The sequence below is a fragment of the Notamacropus eugenii genome, chromosome 4 (assembly GCF_028372415.1).
Source record: "Notamacropus eugenii isolate mMacEug1 chromosome 4, mMacEug1.pri_v2, whole genome shotgun sequence".
Classification (NCBI taxonomy): Eukaryota; Metazoa; Chordata; class Mammalia; order Diprotodontia; family Macropodidae; genus Notamacropus; species Notamacropus eugenii.
In genome coordinates, this window is record NC_092875.1 from 223383237 (window position 1) to 223403420 (window position 20184).

At 36.4% G+C, this 20184-nt stretch overlaps 1 pseudogene; it reads left to right on the plus strand.

The window, feature by feature from the left end:
• The first annotated feature begins 2643 nt into the window (after positions 1-2643).
• On the plus strand, positions 2644-19721 carry LOC140502440 (nucleolar protein 9 pseudogene; annotated as a pseudogene).
• The last annotated feature ends 463 nt before the right edge of the window (positions 19722-20184 follow it).

The window sequence follows — 20184 nt, forward strand, 5'->3', positions numbered from 1 at the left end:
AAAGTACTTAGCATAGTGGCTAGAATAAAGCAAATGCTTGCATAAAAAATACTTCTTCCCTTCCCTTTAGTAACTTTGTCCCTTCCTACTTTTCCAGTCTTCATACCCTTTACACTGCCCCATATTCACTGTGATCTAGTGCTTGGTCTCCTTCCTCTTCCTCATACTAGACTCTCCATCTTCTGACTCCAGTAATTTTTCCAATGAGAAGAACTTCCTTTTTCCTCATCTTTACCTCCTGGCTTCCTTATCTTCTTTCAAACCTTGGCTGAAGTCTCACCTTCTGCAAGAAGTCTTTCTTGATATCCCTTATTGATAGTGCCTTCCTTTGTTAATTATCTCTAATTTATACTGTACATGTATGTTATGTAAGAAACTGCATGTGTGTGACAGAAAGAGAGAGAGAGAGAGAGAGAGGTCTTTGATCTTTTTGTATTTGATAAACTACAAGCATTTAATAAGTGCTTATTGGCTGACTTATTAACCTCTGAATATTTGAGGCAAAAATATAGAATTTGGAAATAAATATGCCATATAGACTATCTCTTAGATCAATTTATCCTAATAAAAAGCAAAAATAAATTAGGGATGTTCTATAGATTAGAATATATCAGGAAATAAACAAGAGTAAATACCCTCACTCAGCTAAAAGAAAAGCCCTATTCTCACCAGAGGAGAAATTTCTGGTGTTTCTAGGGACACAATAAAACACCTGCTTTCTCTAAGTGGCTACCTTCCAAATCTATATCTCTCTTTTTCATGTATCTCTACTTTATTCCCAAGAGAGTCTGAAGCCAAAATATGTAATATCTCTCTTCTCTAGAAGAGTACCAGGTACTGTCTGAAGCATCCTTCAGCAAGGCATTTAGGATTGAGTTTATAACCTCTCCATGGATATGGAATCACATTCTGAAGGCAGAGTCCTTTATCCATCCCTGACCTGCTTCATTGAAAGTGGGTTTCCACATTTTGAAGTTACACTTTCAACTGCCATGTCTCTTCTGTTGAAATAATTGTCTGTGTTTTTATGTTTTAAGTTTCCATAGTTGTAATTTTCAGAAATTTAATAAATGAGAATAATCTGATGGACAATTCTTATAAGTTGATAGTGTTTGTAACATTAATTACTCATTATCATTTGGAAGAAACATTTGAATATCTTTACTAAAAACCAAGTTAAGTCAGATTATTAGAAGAGGGGAAGAATATATATTGATTAAACAAGTTGGAGCAAGACCAATTTAATTGTCTCAATATGAAACAGATCTGGTGAGAACTTACATAGAAATTTTACCTGGATTCTGAAAGTGAAAGCTAATGTTTATTTCCATTTGTCTACTCAAAGAAAGGGGGATTGGGTATTTCATTTGTCATGAATTTGCAACTGGAATGATCTGAAGATATGGAAGGCAACAAGTCATCTTTGAACTCTACCTTTCAACCCCTCCACCCCTTTTCATTGCTTAGTTTTTCTTCAGTCAGTCTTGCCTTTAAACCTGTATAAAGTGAATTCTTAGAGGAGATAAAACAGATTTATGAACTCAGTTAAGTGTTATTAAAAATAACATCTTAGAAGTGTCCTGTCAAGTCTTCAATCACCATTAATTTTTAGATAGAGTTAACTAAGCTTTACTATTTTAAGAATGAGATACTGTAAGAAAACAGTGCAAAATGCAGAGTGGCTTATGGGTTATAAGATTATAAATCAATTAAATCACAATATATCATTTTTGAAAGTTAAATTTAAGGAGTTGTTTAATACAACCATTTAAAGAAGTATCTATTTTATCTGTTTTTAATCAGCCTGCATTGGAACTCTGGGCATATGACAGAATGTCATTAGACTGAGAGACTAATGAAAATTGATCTCGATTAATATGTCTCTCATTCTTTTAAAAAATGAGGTACATGATCTATTTTGTATCAAAGTAGCCTGATGGGATAATCTAAAAGTGCTAAATAATTCAAGGAGTTTACAAGGTTTCTCACTCATATGTTTGATAGATTTAGAACTTGATATTTTAAACACAATTTGCTTATGAACAGCAAGGGTTTCTAATTTATAGATATGATTACTCTCTAAAATTTTTAATAATGTTTTATCACAGTTTTCTGTCATATTTATTTGATTGCTTACATTTCAGAATATTAGTATCAGTCCTTCTGCAAAGCCCTTTTTTTTCCAGACAAATATTGGATTTGCCCTTTCTTATAACTTTACAAGTTGGGAAGGTTAAAACAATAAAGATACTGATTGTAAGGTCCAAAATTTTCCTAGATGGGGAACCCTGTACCTTCCTCATAATTGTGGGGTGTTGCTTTTATTCTAAAGGAAGAGGCCATATTGATTATAGGTAGGAGTTTAATCAATCATTATGAATATTGATAAACAGGGGCAACTTTTGGTCTGGAATCACAGCCAGAGAGTTCTAAAGATCCCCACTAAAGAACCTCCAAAATCCCTATGGTAATAATAGAAAATAAAGGGATTAGCCCTAGATAGGTGGATGTTTTTGTACTAATGAGCTTGGGAGTTAAACCAGTGTTATGCCCAAGCATAAATTTGTGTATTCATCATGTCCTGTTCATATACAGGTCATGGTATTCTTGTTTTGTATTTCACACATCATAGTATCTTAAGTTATGACAGTATCTAAGGTAAGATTATAAACATGTCGTCATTTTTGTGCTTCTACTTTTTGAGGAGTTTAAGTATTTTATGGTTTTTCACTTATTACTATATTTTATGACTTTTTCCCAATATGAACCCTATACTGTTAATTCTGATAGTGAAGATGGTATAAGTCCTCCAAAAAGATTCTCTGATTCAAGAAAAAAAAAAACATTTTTATAAGTTATTCCCCCTCTATAGAACCTTACTCAAGTGGATCCCTCCAGCAGTCCTTTCCTTACCCTACAAACCTTCCCATCACACATTATTTAGCACCTCCCAAATAATCTGCAATCCTCTCTTTCTGAAATTGTTTTAATTTTTACATTGATTAGATAATATTAATATCTTTAAATGAAGCAATCTGCTCCAAACTGGAGGTATAGGAGGGTCCTACTCTTCTCCCTCCACATTTCTCCCTCTATTCTGCATACTATCATGTTCCTTTTCTTATACCCAGACTTTCCCATTTATCTTTAGCTATTTCTTTTAGCATACTTTTAGAATTTAGAATTCTTAGGTTATATTTTAGGTGGCTAGATGGCACAGTAGAGGAGAAAATGACAAATTAATCTAGTATCTTTGCCTAAAAGCATGAGGTCATGAAGACATGACTGAAATAACTGAACAACAGCAAAGGCAGTTCTGTGACTAGAGAGCTAGGCATAGAGTTATGAAGACTTACATTAAAATCTGTCCTTAGACATTTACTGGCAGTGTGCCCCTAGACAAGTTATGTAACTCTGTTTGACTTAGTTTCTTCATCTGTAAAATGAGTTGGAGAAGAAAATGGCAAACCACTCCAGTAATTTTTCCAAAAATTTTCAAATGGGTTGCAAAGAGTGGGACATTACTGAACAACAACAAAATTATACTTTATAGTTACCATATAAATCTTTGTCATTAGACATAGCCATTCCCCTCAATTTATTAATTACTTTTAGTTTTCAAAATTTACTTCTATAAGTTTCAAATTTTTCCCCTTCTTCCCTCTCCTTCCCCAAGACGGCATACAATGTGATATGGACTCTACACATATATTCCTATTAAACACATTTTCACATTAGTCACATTGCATAGAAGAATTATAATGAATGGGAGAAACTGTGAGAAAGAAGACATAATTACTCTTTGACAGTTATTTACAAGGGTTTTAAAGAGATCATAATTTATAATTCTATTATTTTTAAATTATATGTTTAGGACAACCATGACTTTGCTACCTGTGTCTGAAGCAGGTGATGTACTATCTCTTCTTGGCACAACTCAAAATTTATTATCCACAACTCACTGAGAAAATTTGAAAAACCACCTTTCACTTCACACAAAAGCTTTTCTTACTCTGTTAAGAACTGAAATACCCAGGCTTATGACATTGATTCCCAAAACAAATGTTCCTCAATTCTACCCCCTCAGGTAATTTCAAAATTTTATTTTCTAAATATAATCTGAACTTTAAATGGATTGCTTCCATTTTTGCTTCTTTGATCTTTCCATTTGAAGAAGGCAACTGCACTGCTGGAATGAATGTCATTTCTATCCTCCTTAGAATAGTCTTAATATTATTTTCATAAGCTTGAGCTCAGAGTCCTCTGTTTTGAAATAACATTAAAGCCTTCACAAGATTAAAGGAAAAAAACACTATTCAATAAAACACAAGTCCTCCTAGTAATCAATTTCCTTTTGTTTTATTTACCAAAGATGAGTCTATGCTACATGTTAAAACAAATTTCTCATGCACATGCACCAAAAGTGTTTTATAGACCTTTTGAGCTTAACTCCACAATTGATAAGTGTCTAGAGTATCCTTCCCTTCCCCTTTGCCTAGTCAAACATATTTCATCCCTCAAAAACCACTTCGTCTAGGGATTTTCACTCAAATTTTATTCTGATTTTCTCTATTACTTTTTGTCTGTATTATTCATTTTGGTCAATAAAACTCACTTGTCTTTAATTGTTTACTTGAGCTGAGGTCAGAAGAAGTCTGGGTTTAAAATTGTCAACAAGCAGTCACAACTTCAGGAAACTTATGTGAAAACTAGGTTTATTACAAGAGAAATGTGCATGCATATAGAACCTAAAGCAAAAGCAAAGAGTTTACTACCCAAATAGAAGCTTGAATATGTATGACAGTTCACCAAAGGAAGGAGAAATCAGAACTCTGCTCCTCAAGGGCAGTGGCATGAGAAAGGAGAAAGGTGTAGCAAGGGTGGAAAAAGGAAAAAAACCCTTTCTCAAAAAGAGGAGCAAGATAATAGAAAAAGGAACTTTCTTTCCCTTGGGAGTTGCTAGACCACAAAGATATGATGTTCTGTTTATCTACAATGGTCCCAGCTGCACAAAGAGTTTCTCAATCTAGTGTAGACTGACTGGCTCCTGTTCTGATACTCTAGGATACAAAGGGATTTGTAAAGCCAATCACAGCAGCACACCTGAGGACTGTTGTTGTGAATAATTTCAAGAGTCTAATCACATAGTGTAATGAAGTCTCTATTAAGCAATAAATGAAATATTGTTCAATAAAGTAAATCATAATATTCATAGCAACATCCTTAATCAATGCCAAGTGTCCATGTAAAGCCCTCTTTCATCTTAACTTGAGGTTGACTTTCAAGACCCATGGCTCATCCTCTGTGGGATGATTATTCCCAACTCTAGTCTGGATTCATATATAGGGAGCTCTCCACTCCTGTTCCATGTCTCAGCTCACGGGGACTTCTGTATTCTACCACTTCTGCTTCTGGGAAAACAAAGCTCAACAGGACAAAAACAATACTGACACACACCACCAGCACTCATTTTCATTAATCTACATAGTTCAGAGGTTCTGTGACAACAGCTCAGTTCACTTTAACAGCTCTCAAAAGGGGTTAAACCCCTTTCTCATGGGTGAGTTACTGACCTGCGGCTCTATTCACTTTCAAATTCTAAGGCTCCTTTAGCAAGCCTCTGCATTCAGAGGTCTCCTCTCTCAGCTCTCAGAGATGTCCTCCCAGCTCTCAGAACTCTCCTCCCAGCTCTCAGAACTCTCCTCCCAGCTCTCAGATGTCTTCTCTCAAGTTCTCTTCTTCTCAATGCTGGCTCACCCGTTCAATGCTGGATCTCTTCACATCTGTTTTCTCAACAACAGATCTCTTGATATACAGGTCTACATATCATCTGATTGGCTAGAGCCTACATGTACATATCTTGATTGTTTAGAGCCTAGTTTCATATGTCTGATTGACTACAACTCAAACCAGAAAAACAGCAAAAATTCCTACTTTACTTGTTGTTACAGGAGTACAACTTAAGGTACAAATAACAAGTTATGTCTGCTGGAGGGGGAAAAGGCTTGCTCTTAACACATTCAACATCTCCTGCATACTCCAGGTTCAATGTTTCTGGAAAAGAAATTACAACTCAGAAAGACACTTTCAAGGGACCCCTTTCTATTTCTTAACAAACCCTGTAACAATTTCTTTTTTTAAATTTATTTATTGTAAGGTTTCAACATTCATTTCCACAAAATTTTGAGTTCCAAATCTTCTCCCCATCTCTCCCCTCTCCCCACCCCAAAATGTCAAACATTCTAATTACTCCTATCACCAATCTGCCCTCCCTTTTAACATCTCTCTCTTCCCTTATTCCCATCTTCTCTTCTGTCATGTAGAGCAAGATAAATTTCTATACCCCATTCCCTGTATTTCTTATTTCCTAGTTGTATGCAGGAACAATACTCAGCAGTTCTTCCTAAAGCTTTGAGTTCCAACATCTCTTCCTTCCTCCCTCCTCACCCATCCCCATTGGGAAGGCAAGCAATTCAATACAGGCTATATTTTGTGTAATTTTGCAAATGACTTCCATAATAGTCACCTTGTGTAAGACTAACTATATTTCCCTCCATCCTATCCTGCCCCCCATTTTTTCTATTCTCTCTTTTGCCCTTGTCCCTCCCCAAGAGTATTGACTTCTGATTGCTCCCTCCTCCCATTACCCAACCTTCAATCGTCCTCCCAACTCTGCTTATCCCCTTTAACCTCACTTTCCTGTATTGTAAGATGGTTTTCATACCAAAATGAGTATGCATTTTATTCCTTCCTTGAGTCAAATGTGATGAGAGTAAGCTTCACTTTTTCCCTCTCACCTCCCCTCTTTTCCCTCCATTGAAAAGTCTTTTTCTTGCCTCTTTTATGAAAGATAATTTGCCCCATTTCATTTCTCCCTTTCTTCTCCCAATATATTCCTGTATCACCCCTTAATTTCATTTTTTTAGATATGATTCCTTCCTATTCAACTCACCCTGTTCTCTCTGTCTATCTCTGTGTGTGTGTGTGTGTGTGTGTGTGTGTATAATCCCACCAACTACCCAAATACTAAAAAAAGTTTTAAGAGTTACAAATATTGTCTTTCCGTATAGGAATGTAAACAGTTCAACTTTAGTAAGTCCCTTATGATTTCTCTATCCTGTTCCTAATTCTTGTGTTTGAAAGTCAAATTTTCTTTTCAGCTCTGGTCTTTTCATCAAGAATGCCTGAAAGTCCTCTATTTCACTGAAAGACAATTTTTTCCCCTGAAGTACGTATACTCAGTTTTGCAAGGAAGGTGATTCTTGGTTTTTGTCCTAGTTCCTTTGACTTCTGGAATGTAGTATTTCTCACCCTTCTATCCTGGCAGGCCTAGAGGCCTGTGTGGGCTACCCGAGTCTTTCTTACCTCACCTCCCGAGGTCTTCGGCTGGCCAAAACCGGATGCACATATGAGAGAAAGGACATTCCAGAGTCGAACAAGGGTTGAGCTTTATTTCAGGGTCTAGTTACAAGTGCAGGGGGGTCTTCCTTAGGAGGAAGAGGGGGAGATTTCCTAAGGAGGCTAAGATCTTAAGGGACTGGAAGTAGAAGTACAAGCGGGGAGAGAGGGGGAGGGGAGAGAGGAAAGAAAAGAAGCGGAGCCTACTGTCCTCTTGGCTCCTTACGTGCTAAGAGAGAGCTTTCAGGCTTCCTCAATCCTACTTAACCTTCAGCCACACAGTTTGCATCTCAATACCGTGCTGTTAGGTAACTAGGTGTGCTCCAATCCGGGACAATCTCGAGGGCAGGGAGACTCCACCCATCACGTATCTCCCGGGGAGAGGCGGAAATACCTGAGCTAGCTGAGCTAGCTCAGTCTGACCTTCTCGAACCCCCGCTGTTCATGGAGGGCCTCGTAAGACTCTAAGATTTAGAAGTCCCACTTTTACCCGCCCAAGACCGTCCACAGGGAATTGAGCTTCCAATCCCAACACTATCCCTTAATGTAGAAGCTGCTAGATCTTGTGTTATCCTGATTGTATTTCCACAATACTCAAATTGTTTCTTTCTAGCTGCTTGCAATATTTTCTCCCTGACCTGGTAACTCTGAAATTTGGCTACAATATTCCTAGGACTTTCTCTTTTTGGATCTCTTTCAGGAGGTGATCAGTGGATTCCTTTAATTTTTATTTTGCCCTCTGATTCAAGAATATCAAGGCAGTTTTCCTTGATAATTTCATGAAAAATGATGTCTAAGCTCTCTTTTTGGTCATGGCTTTTAGGTAGTCCCATAATTTTTAAACTGTCTCTCCTGGATCTATTTTCCAGGTCAGTTGTTTTTCCAATGAGATATTTCACATTTTCTTCCATTTTTTCATTCTTTTGGTTTTGTTTTGTGGTTTCTTGGTTTCTCATAAAGTCATTAGCCTCCATCTGTTCCATTCTAATTTTGAAAGAACTATTTTCTTCAGTGAGCTTTTGAACCTCCTTTTCCATTTGCCTAATTCTGTTTTTTAAAGCATTCTTCTCCTCATTGACTTTTTGAATCTCTTTTTTCAATTGAGTTAGCCTATTTTTAAAGGTGTTATTTTCTTCAGCATTTTTGGGGTGTCCTTTAGCTAGTTGTTGACCCATTTTTCATGATTTTCTTGCATCTCTCTCATTTCTCTTCCCAAATTTTCCTCCATCTGTCTTACTTGATTTTTAAAATCCTTTTTAAGCTCTTCCATGGCCTGAGACCACTGAATATTTATTTTGGATATTTGGGATGCAGAAGCCTTGACTTTTATGTCTTTCCCTGATGGTAAGCATTTTTCTTCTTCATCCAAAAGGATGGGAGAAGATATTAGTTCACCAAGAAAGTAATCTTCTATAGCCTTATTTTTTCCCTTCCTTGGGCATTTTCCTAACCAGTTACTTGACTTTTGGATCCTTCGTCAAGAGTTGGGCATACTCTGGGGGTCTGTAAGTTCTCAGTTCCTCCAAGGTGGCACAGTCAAGCCTGTACACTTGTCTGGGAGCAACCAAAAACTTTTGTACCCAGAATCTTTCAGTAGTAGTTTCCTCTCCACAACCACCTGGCCTCCAGTTCCACCAAACCAGCATTGGGGGCTGAGATTCAGGTAAGCTGCTCAATCCCCCCCAGGACTTTTAGCAGGGGCAGGGCCTCCGCACAGGGCTGAGGTAAGGATAAGCTGTTCAGTGCCCTCAGGGATTTTACCATCTAACAATGGATGCTGCTGCTGTGGGAGCTACTGCCCCTGATGCAGCCTCCGCCACTGACATCTGAGGCCAAAGCTATGGAAAGACCCTGATCCCTTCTTGGCCACCTGAAGAAACCCTCTCACTGACCTTTGGTGCTTGTAGGTTGAGGGAATCTGCAAAGTACCACTACTGTTGCTGGGGATTCCACCCCCATGGCCTGCTCTGGTCCTCCTCAAAGCCCTGTATCTAGAGGTCAAGGTTGTGCTGGAGTCTGCTCCAAGTCCGCTGAGACAGACCTTTCCCAGCAGTCTTTCAGGTCACTCTGGGCAGGAAATCTCCTCCACTCCTTTGTTCTGCGGCTTCTGCTGCTCTAGAATTTATTGAGAGTTTTTCTTTATGGGCTGTGGTGGAAGAGCTAGTGTATGTGTGTCCTTCTATTCTGTAATCTTCGTTCTGCCACCACCCTTATTATAAATTCTTGCTAGAAACATGAGCTTAGGAAAGTCATTTGATTTCTCTGAGTTTCCTCTTTTTCCTCATCTAATATTTGAATGATGACATAAGACCTATCTTCTAGGGTTATTTTAAAGAAAATTTTCTACAAACTTTAATAAGCTACGCAAATGAATTATTATTATTATTATTATTATTAATATTATTATTATTACTCAATAGTTATGCCTTGTTTCTCCAATTAATGTATTCTCTTTCTGAGGGTAGATTGCTGCAATGGATAATGCACTGAACCTCAAATCAGAAAAGTCTGTGTTGAAATTCTACTTCAAGTGCTGATCAATTATGTGATTTTTTGAAAATTACTTAACTGAACAAAGTCTCTAATCTTTTTTTGTAAAATTAAGGTATTTGGCTCAAAGGCCTCTAAGATACATCTCAAATCTAAATCTATGATCCCTATTATTTTGCACTATCTCATAACTTCCATAACAGTACTAGATCCCTAGAAGAAAATATACATACATATATATACATATATATACATTTTATACATATACATAATATACATAATACATATAAATATATTCTAATGTATATATATACATATACTATAATCCAGATAATAGAACATGTTCCATATATTATGATATCTGTGTGTATGTATATGATACATATACATACACACACACATATATGTATATACATAAGTGTGTATAGCTGATTGTTATGGTTCACTCTTGAAGAGGACCAAAATGACATTACTATGTGTAGAGTCAATGCCATCTTCACAGTGCCTGTGGTGGCCATAAATATCCCAGAAAAGTTCTGAATCATGAAATATACAGATTCTCCATGTGGAAAATAAAACCAAAACATTTATTTAGACACCACAAAGCCAAATCCATCACAGTAACAAAAATCTATGCACAATAACAATGCAGAGAACAACACGATTTTCAAGTCTTCCCTGCTAGGCTTCCCACAAATGCTCTTCATTAAATAAATCACAAGTAGGCTCTCTTACACAAAATAACTAACAAGTTCTTTCACTCATGCTAGCCAGCAGCTGCATCTTTCCTAGATCTGACTAGACTCTGACTTATTTCCTCTCATCTGTACTCTAACTCTGCCTATTCCTGTTCTACCCATTGAACGAGCTCCTCCCATCACAGACTCATGTAACTCAGTCTTCTATGACAAGTATTCAGATCCTATGGGCATATTAATGAATTGGAAAGATCTCCCCATTTAAAGTACCATTGCACTATGCTAAAGGAAAGTTTCTATTTGTCTGACTATGACTGATCAGAGCAATATGAGCACAGAATATTCTACCACAGGTTGGGCACAAATAGTCAGTGTGAATATTTGGAGTGAATACACTAAATTTGTGCATTCTGCATTTCCTTTGAGCTGTTTCAATTCTGCTTTGTCCATAGAGCACAGCACCTTCTCTGATGTGGGCATGCCATGCTGAGTGGTCCTATGCTACTGTCTTACAAGTCACATACTCAATTTCAAAGTTCTTGAGAGATCTTGAGAGTGTCCTTATATCTCTACTTCAGACCACCATGTGAGGCTTGACCTGAGTGAATTCTCCATAAAGTAGTCTTTTTTGCAAGTGTACATTTTTACATTCAAACAATATGGCCACTCCATCAGAGCTGTACTCTCTGAAGCAGAGTTTAAATGTTTGGCAGTTTAATTCAAGTAAGAATCTCAGTACCTGGCACCGTATTTGCCAGGTGATTTGCAGAATCTTTCTAAGGCAATTCAAATGGAAGTTATTCAGTTTTCATAGTCATACAGCAATGAGGTCAGCCAACAGCTCTGTAGACCTTCAGATTGGTAATCAGTCTAATAACTCTTTCTCTAGCATACTTTACTTTGGAGCCTCCCAAACACTGAACTAGCTCTGGCAATGCATGCTTCAACTTCATTATCAATGTGTACATCCCTGGAAAGTACACTAGCAAAGTAAGTGAACTTCTATGCAGCATTCAAAACCTCTCCATTTGAAACCAATGATTCCATATATATGCATTGAGTGCACAATCATCACCAAACAACAAATCATGCATAGATAGATACAGATATAAATATAGATATAGATATGAAAATTCACACCTATATACACATACATAAATAAACACACACACATATATACATATATATGGAATTTAGTATTTAAAGTAATTAATTATATGCATGTCTTTGGGCAAATAACTGTTAGTACAGGTATCTCAGATAATATTTGAAAATAGATTTTTAATTCTATACTATATATTTTTGCCATTTTAATATATTAAAATAAAAGTTATGTCTCTTAGCATTTTTATAAATATATATTTAAGTCAATTTGCCAAACTAGAGAATTAGGTAAAAAAAAAATACACATATACATATATGTATATCTATATATATATGCACACATACATATACATATATATATGTATACAGAGATAGAGAGAATTTTGGAGATAATCTGCAAAACATTGAGAAGTTACTGGAGGATATGTGTGATCTCTTTTATGGATTAGACTTCTTGCTTTTATAGCTTAATGTGTTATAAAACTTTGAATTATCATTAATATCAATTTATTTGTTTGCTTTTTGTTTATTTATTCAGTCCCAAATATATTCTACATCAGACTGAATCATTAGGAAAATGGATGGATCTCAGAATTTCAGTTGTATTCCTCAACTTCCTTTCAACTTAAATATATTGCTATGGATAGACTGTCTCTTGATAAGGAAATGAACTAGGGCTAAATCAGTAATATATCAGATTTGTATAACAATTCTATGATGATGATTGACATTATAATAGCACGCTTTTCTAAAGAATCTATATGATGAAATTGGCATTTATAATTTTTCCAATTCAGACTAAAAAAAACTGAATTACTTCTAAAACCCTAATAAAGAGCAACACAAAATGATTGATTGATTGAATAAATGAATATTTATCGAACACTCACAATGTGCTAAGCATTATGCTTAATTTTCGATGACATTCTTTTCTGTCTCAGAGTTTATGTTTTAATGTAATAAAATGAGCAATCACAAGCCCTTCTTGGTAGTGTTTTGACAGAACTTTTCATTATTATTTTTAGTTTTACTGGGAGTGGATTGTAAGTTACATATGGTTAGCTGCCATACTCCAAAACTTGGTTGACTCCACTTATGAAAGATAATCTTTCTAGAGCAAGAAGATTTTGAAATGAGTTTCACATAATATCAGGCAGTTGGAAAAAAAAAAAACTTCTTCAGATAGAAGGAATATTAAATATTGAATATCCTCCGATATTTAAGAAGGCAGAGGAAGGGGACTTGGGGAAAAAAATAAAAAAGGATATACACACATACATATACAACATAATCTAATAATAGGAAGTTAAAGATATGTTTCCCTATAGAATGTAAGCTACTTGAGAACATGAATCAGTATGTTTGGGCTTTTAATTCCAGTTTTTGTCATGTCATTAATAAATATTTGTTGAGTACTGAGTATTAAGTATTAAATATGAGGTTATGTCTCTACAACAGATTCCAAGGACAACCACTTTCAGGATAATACCCTTGTGGAAATTCTAACTCAAATCAAGGAAATAATCTTTGTGATGCAGTGAGTCTCTTGTTACTTGAATTTCTTATAGAAGTTGACTGACCATTTTTATAAGTCTACTGTAAATTTTATGCATGTACTATTCTTTCTAACTCTAATGTTCTTTTAAGATTCTGTGATGAGTTCTTCTGATACACAGTTCATTACGTTATGAGGAGGTCTATTTCATTGTACACATCCTTATTCATTTTTTTAAAAAAAAGTTAACTACATATTGAGATAAAATATATCTTATAGCTCTTACTCCCATGCCTTCAGCTTCATCTTCCGTTTAATGCAACATTATCTTCATCATCTCATCCTCCTCATGCTGGCCTTTCAATGTACACCATTACCATGATTCTATTGAATTTTCCCTTCTCTAGGCTAAACATCTATCTCTCTCTTTTTCATATGTGCTGTTGCAAGATCCTTCACCACCTTGTTGGTCATCCTCTGGATAAAGTCAAATTTGTCATTATTAATAAGTAGAGTCCTGAAGCATGTATGAAATACCAATGTATTCATTTACATTTTAGATTTAACCAGACTTGTCATTTCAAATACCTTTGGGAGATAATTTATTTTTATTAGATAAATTTATTTCCGCCTTATTTTATATATACAAATGACTTTTCCAATAAATTCAAATTCTAGATATTTCCTTATATACCCTAAAAAATGATTAAAAATAAGACATCAAGAAAAACAAACCCAGTTTTTGTCCCACATTCTTCTTTGTATTTTCCAGATAACATATGTGACTTTCAACAGTGGCTTTCAAGTCTTTATTCCCCTTAGATTGCAAGCTCCTTGAGGGTAAGCACTGTCTTTTAACTCTTTATGTATATATTATTTATTATAATTACTGAAAAACAATAAGCATTTAATAAATGCTTACTGTATGACACCATATTTAATCCCAGAGAATCACCTGGGTGGCATGGAAATTTCAATTTAGACAGAGGGAGACAGTACAAGGAAGGGAAGCTGGGCCCTTGAGCCCCTTTAAATTCTATAGAGTAAGAGAAAGAATATTTTGCACCATCAACGTAAGCATCAATCTAAGTTACTTTTGAAAAAGGCTTCTCACCAGACTCATATTTTTTTTTTTAAATAATGGTATACATAGACAAGCATTCCATGACATGAAATATGTTTGATTGATCAATATGATTGACACATCTAAATGGAAATATTCCAATTGTCAGATTTCTTTAAATTGTACCTTAACTTCTTATTTTATAATATGCCTAATGATCCAAGGTAATAAAAAAAAGGGACAGGTACCATTCATAATATCACAGATTTCTTATTAAATAGTAATTAGAAGTTTTTCTTGGCATAGGGTCTATTCCTTAATATTCATTTTCAGATTCCCCAAGGAATCTTTTTTTTCTTTAATTAGAGTATTTATTATTTGTAACTCCTAAAAATTGTTTCATATACTATTAAAGCCTCTCCTTTGTATAAAAACATAGACAAATTGTAATTGGTTCCCATGAAACAGAATTAATTCTAGAAATCACCAATCTATCTACACATGTTAGAAATGCATTAAACAAATTCTATTTAGCAGCTTTGGGTTTTACACAGATATTTTAAATGGGTTTTAAGAATCAAAAGATCTGTGTCTAATTAAATATTACTTAGGTCAATAGAGTGAAAAGTCATGTATTTACAAACAGACCTTTTGATAAATATTATTTATTTGAATAAAAGACATTATAGAGCAGTAGAAAGAGTACTGGACTTGGAGTCAAAAAATCTAGTTTAAAATGCTAGTTTTAGCATTTTCCTGTGTAATGCCAGACAATTTATTTCACCTTTGTGAGACTCAATATCCTCAGTTCTAATATAAGGCTAATGATACCCATAATACTTTTCTCAGGGAAGTTAGGTGGCACAGTAAGTTCAAATCTGGCCTCAGTCTCTTACTAGCTCTGTGACCCTAAGCAAGACACTTAACCCTGTTTGCCTCAATTCCATCATCTATAAAGTGAGTGGGAGAAAAAAATGCAAACCGCAATGTCCTTGCCAAGAAAACCAGATACGGGATCATGAAGAACTGGACCCAACAGAAATGACTATACAATACTTATCTCACATTGCTGTTGAAAGCATCTAAAGAGATAATATATGCAAAGTGCTTTGCTAATCTCAAAAGATCCCCATAAATGTCCACTGTTATCATTATTATCTCACTTGGAGAACCATATATATATATATATATAAGCTATTAGAAAAAAACAAACAAACAAATCTTGGTGTTGATCAATTCCCATGAAGAGTCAAGAAACTAAGGTCTAATTTAGATGGAGAACATTTATAAACTAAAACCCAGGGCAGTTTCATACCTAAGATTCTTCTTATTTTTGATGATTTAGAACTGAGATGGTTGCAATGAATTTAGCAAAATGATATTTCCAGTGTTTCAGATTGAGTTGATGGTTGAATGACTGAAAAGATGATTTCCCTCAGATTTGATCACTTTTGAGATTTAATTTCCTGCTATTATGTCAGAGTGAAGAGAAGCAAGGACTGGCACTATTATATTATGGTTTGAATCCTGACCATACCACTAACTACCTGTGTGGCTTTAGGCAAGTCACTTAATTTCCCTAGGCCTCTTTCTTCACTGGGAAATGAAAGGACTGCACTAGATGATTTCAAAATCCTCTTTTCTAGTTCTATGACTAAAATCAATGAATAAATTTAATATTGAATAAGTCCTAAACCAAAACAACAAATATCTATCCCTTTGTTTTAGTGGACCTCAAGCTCAATGTGATTGTTCACATTTATCGGCTATAAATAAGCTGAAAAATCTAATGCAAATTTAAGCCACACTAAGAAAAGTGCAATGCTTTGAATGAAAGAGAAAATTGTGTTGGTTGTATTCCATCCTATTTCAGTCAATTATAAGTTATTTTATGCATGACTAGTTGCCACATTTTAGGAAGAACATTGACTAGATGAGATGTGCCCAGATAAGATGACCAACAGTAAAGGAGCTTTATGAGGAGGATAACTTCAAGGAACTGAATATTAAGTTTGGAGAAAAAAGAAAATTTAAGAGAATCAGTAAGTTACATAATTAACTTCATATATTTGAGGGGCTGGCACATGAGAGAGGGATTATACTTCTTCTGCTAGAACCCTGACAATAGAATGAAGAGGACTAGATAAGAAAACCAAAAGTATGACAAAATTCCATAGAGAGCCATGCAAAAATAGAATGTGCTTGCTCTGGAAAATAATGAATTTCACCATGTATGTGATAGCAAATGTTTAACAGTTATCTCTCTGGGAAAAAAATATATGCATATATGTATATAGATAGATAGATATAGGTATAGATATGTATATCTATACATATGTATGTATATCTATACATATGTATATATAAAACCATCATGCTTTTAAGTTTAATCTGCATTAACATTTTTCTATCACATTGTTATCTAGACAGCAAAAATAAATAAATCAGATATTACTTTATAGAACCTCTCTTGTTTCTTGTTCATCAGCTTTGTGATCAAATCCTGACTTTGTGGCTCTGATGCTTACTCTAGCAACCAGTATCTCACTTACATCAGTATTTTAAATCTTGGCACTTTGTAGAAATCCAAGTACAAACCCAAGTTGACTATTTGATTTATGCTGTTTGACATCCCAATTTGTATATGTGTCCATTAGAGGTAGGTGCAATGGAAAGAAAGGAATTGACCGCATTTCTGGGAGCTAAATGTTTGGGTAAATCTTACAACCAATCTAGCAAAATGTGTGTACATTGAGTCCTAGTTTTAGTCACAGTCAAACTTGTGGATTCTTTAATAAACTTTTAGCCCTCCCAATGGGAATCATAGTGGACGAAGTCTAGCTCAGTTAGTGGGGCATGATACATGACACATACCCAACATGCATCAGTTCACGCCTATAGGTAATGGAGTGGCAAGACTCCAAATTGATCCCTAGCCCTTAAAGAACCATGATTTATTCTGAGCCCTATATGCTTCTGACCCTCACAATTGCATTTTAAGGCATTCCAAATACTGTAGGTCCCATCTATAATGGGTGTTGGGGGCTTTGCAAGCATTACTTGTGTTGTTCTATCCTGCATTTAAAGAGAGCTCTCAGCCTAGTTGTTTCAAAGCAACTTCACTCCTTGTATAAAATTTTATCATCATTATGACCCTGCTCTGGATAACTTCACCACCACTACCATTTTCAGTTGTTTTTCACCATGTCTGACTCTTTGTGACCCTTTCGGGAGATTTTATTATATAAAGACATTAGAATGGTGACCCTTTCAGGAGATTTTATTATATTAAGATATTAGAATGGTTTGCCATTTCCTTCTCTGGCTCATTTTACCAGTGAGGTAACTGAACTAAATAGGATTAAATGACTTGCCCAGGGTCATAGAGCTAGTAAGTATCTGAAGGCAAATCTGAACTCAGGCTTTATAGATTCAAAGTTCTGAACTCTATCTACTGTGCCCCCTTGCTGGCAAATGGAAAATCTTAAATACCTGACAAATATCTCAGAGATCCTGCATTTCCTCAATGTCAGTCAAATAATAAAATGAACATATCCTTTGGTCTAGAACAATGACTCAGAAAGGCAAGCACTTATCACTATAGATGGTGACAAATCACAAGCAACTGAGTTAAAATAGAATACACTCCTCCTTCTTCCTAGTAATGCTATGAATTGATTAGTTTTTAGAGGACAATACACCCACCACAATAACTTAGAAAGCTCAACTTTTAGAAGCCTGGAAGGGATGGCCTGGGCCAGGCCCAGTCAGAGCAGGGTCCTGACCCCCACCCTCAGCCAGCTGCTGACCCTCACCCTTGTGAGGCCCTTGAGTTCCTGACTTGCATTCACCAGGCCCTGGAGGCAGTAAAGGAGACTTCTGGAGACCGGAGAGGAGAATGAGTTTTTGATACACAATGTACTGAAGGAATTAGAGATGCAGGCCATGACCTTGGTCACAGAGTAGGCAGGCAATGGGATGATGCAGTAACTATTATCCTCCAGGCCCTAGAGCCCAATGCTAAGGTTGCTGGCTGCTCTCTTACCTAACCTGCACTCCATGGCTTGTCACCAGAAGTGGGGCCAACGTGTTGGAGAGTGTGATGCTGCAATTGCCCTGATTTCAAGAGGTTCTTGCTAAGAAAGTGGATAGAAATGTAAAGGATGGAGACCCTGAAACTCTGGAGGAGATGGTGATAAAGCCTGTATCAGGGGTTCACAATGCCTTAGTCCTCTACATTGGAAACACTCATGTCAGCTTCATCGTCAGGACTCCGATACAGGTGTTAGGAAGGACAATCTTGGAGTCTGAGATAGGCAAACCCCAAGGACCTTATCACTTGGTGGCCAGGGGGCCCCAGTTTAGGATGGAAGCCAGTCAGTTTTGAGGTTCCTGATATCTTCTTGAGCTTCTTATAAGACTTGAGCTCCTGTTTTCTGAAGGATAAATCTGTGTTCATCACTGACAAGGTCTCTAGTTTCTCACTCCAAGTAGCCTGCAGGCACCACTTTGGAAACTTCCCAAGGTTTGTGGCCATCTTTGTAATTCTGTGATGAAATACCTGAGTACTCAGATCTTTGTAGCCTATGGAAGCCCTCTGTTGCTATTCCTACAGAACCAGATAAGCTCTAAACTACCAGAACAGATATTCCTGGTGTCAGAAACTTTACAGCTACAGGGCCTCTTTGAGAATTACTTCCAGGGACAACTGCAGATGCTAGCAGCCCATCCAATTGCTAATTTCCCCTTGCAGGGTTTATTTGATGCTATTACCACTCTCCCCCACCTGTTGCTGTCCCAAGTGTTTGAGGAATTGTGTCTTGCTTTGGTGGGTGCTTGGCATAGAGCTGGGATTCACCAGGCCCAGATTCTGTAGTTTCTGCTGGAGGCATTCAGCTATCAGGTGGCAAGTGTGCCCCTTTTTGTTCCCTCACAGTCTATGAGGTGTACTATGGACTAGAGGAGAGTATACCTTCTGAATACAAGCTAGACATAGCTGTAGCCAGCCCCTGAGGGACTTGACTGTTACTGGGATACGGTGGCTTCAGCACCTACTGTACTTCTCAACCATGGGACCTGTGCTTCAAAATCTGATCACAGCTTTTAGACCTGACCCAAAGTCCTTCTGGTTCCCATGTCCTGGATGCTGTACTGAGAATCTACTATGACCAGAAAAATGGTGTCACAAAATCTTATGGCTTCTCTACGAACACTTTGTGGCTCTGGTCTGTAGCTATCAGCATGGCAGTCGAGTGCTGGATGCCATATGGAATGAAACAACTTTGGGGACCCATAAGGAGATTGTTACTGAGTTTGGGAAACAGAAGCAGGACATTATGAGAGATCACTTTGGCCATCATGTGACCTGAAATGTAGCCCTAGGCATTTTCTTGAAGAAGAAGGAAACTGGGAACAGCAACAAGGGGAAATAGCCTAGTAGAGAAAAGCCCTGAGCACCATAGTTGGAGACTAGGGAACAAAGACCTAGGGATGGAGCAGTGTTGGGAGGGAGAATTGGCTTAATTTGACTGAAAAATTCTTATAGAAAATATTTTTTCTATTTTTATTGGGAAAAAAAAAGAATGGCCAATCATCAGCTCCTAGAATTATTAATGCCAAGGACACCCTCTCACACTTGCTGACTTCCCTTTGTTTCTGGATCAGAGTTCCTATCAAATTGCAGGCACTGAATAAATGTTTATTTCCTTCCTCCCCACAGGAAGAGTCAAATAGTCAAAGAAAGAGCTGAAGAAGCTGGAAAAACTATCCATTTATTACTACTAACCCTTCATGACAGATTTAATCAATTCTATTAAGCAAATGCTTGTGCAAAAGGATTTCCTAAAATTTGAACATAAGCATTTTGGGGCTCCAACTACACTTTCAAGACACATAAAAATTGGTCTGAGAGAGGAGAAACTGCATAAGGGTATGAT